Source organism: Mus pahari, chromosome 10 (genome assembly GCF_900095145.1).
Source record: "Mus pahari chromosome 10, PAHARI_EIJ_v1.1, whole genome shotgun sequence".
Classification (NCBI taxonomy): domain Eukaryota; kingdom Metazoa; phylum Chordata; class Mammalia; order Rodentia; family Muridae; genus Mus; species Mus pahari.
Window position 1 is genome coordinate 50930360 of NC_034599.1, and position 1723 is coordinate 50932082.

Genomic DNA, 1723 nt, shown 5'->3' on the forward strand with positions numbered 1-1723 from the left:
GAGATAAGGTCACACCCCACTTAGAATAGCTATAATTAATTAATTAATACAGGTGAGGATGTAGAAAATGAATGTAAATTAGTCCAACCACTATGAAAAGCAGCATGGAGGTTCAAAAAAAAAAAACGAAAAAACTAAAAATTACCATATTGTCCAACTGTATCACTGCTGGTCATACATACAAAAAAAAAAAATGAAGTCAACATACAATAGAATTCACCTGGGAGTACATGTTTATTAAGGAGCTATTGTGGAAATTAGCCGAGTGTTGGTTAGCAGATGAATGGCTAAATAAAATTGGGGGGAGTGGAGTATTAGTCAACCATAAGCATAAATAAAATCTTACCGTTTTTAGCAAATAGGATGAACTGGTTGGTGGATATTGTCTTAAGTGAAATAAGCCAGACACACAGATTAACAAATTTCATGTATTCTCCCTTACATGTGGAAACTATAAAAAGGAAAAATGAAGGAACTGATCTAAAAGTAGAAAAGCAATTGCTAGATTTGACAAAGGTGTGGAAATGGTGGTTGCTATGTGAGATTTCCTGGGGAGACATGACCAGACATCTATACATTCCAGCCAGGGCACCAATGTGAGACCTAAGAAACCACTCCTTCTGAGACCTGCTTGGTGACACAATTTATTGGGGTTACTCCTCCAAGTCTCCTTTCCTCCAGCAACCGCTGTTATCATATAAACTCAAGGAGGGGCCTTGCAATTCCTTCCGAGCTTCCTGAGTCCTTGGAGTCTCCTTGCTTCTTGGAAGGTAGGTGAAGATTTGGAGGAGATGGTTACTGAATAGTTTTGAGGATTGAAGAACAGCGGCTGGACATGATTAATTGACAGTGTGTGAGCAAAATACAATATCATAATAGTCTCACTGATTTGTGCAATGAGAAATAAAAGTAGGCGTGAACAACAGGATTCTGAGGTCCAGCCCCCTGGTATAATTTCCTTCCAGTATTTCCACTTCCAGTTCTGATGCTTCTCTCCTATAAAGTGGAGAGCTGGTGAGAGTGTGTTTAGTCAGGACAGGTGAGATAGCTCTCACTTGATGGGTAAACACTGAGTAAAGACTGGAAGTCATATTTTTGGAGCAATCTAACACGTTCTNTGAAATTCTAAAATAGATTGACACACTCCCTGAGTTCAGGTGGGTCCAGANTCAAAAGACCAAGACCTAGCTCTGCATATATCTAGCTCAAGATCAGCCTGGACAATTTAGCAAGACTGTCTCAAAATCAAAACCAAAACAAAAATGACTGGAGGTTCAATTCACAGACAGAATGCTCTCCTGGCTAGCACACTAGGCTCTCAGTTCAATCCCCAGGGCTGAGAAACAAACAAACAAACAAAACCAACAACATAGATCCAGTTGTAGTAGTATTTGTGGTAAGAACAGAAAATCCACAATGGGGAAGACAGAAGGTGAGGAGAAATGTGTTAGGCAAAATTGACTTTGTACAGAGATGCTCAAGGATGAAATGTGGATATTTCCCAGCCGGAGTAGGGCATGAATCCTTTCTGTCCAGGTGAGGAGCTATTGACTATTAATGGCTGTTGGGGGTTAAGTGTCATTTTGCCTTGAGAATTGTAAGGTAAATTGTATTAATAAATTGTTCATGATGAAATAAATAACCCTCCATACATGCACAGTCAAGCAGCCCTAACTCAGCTCAATGGGTTATTTAAAAAAGAAGAAAACACGAAAGGAGAATG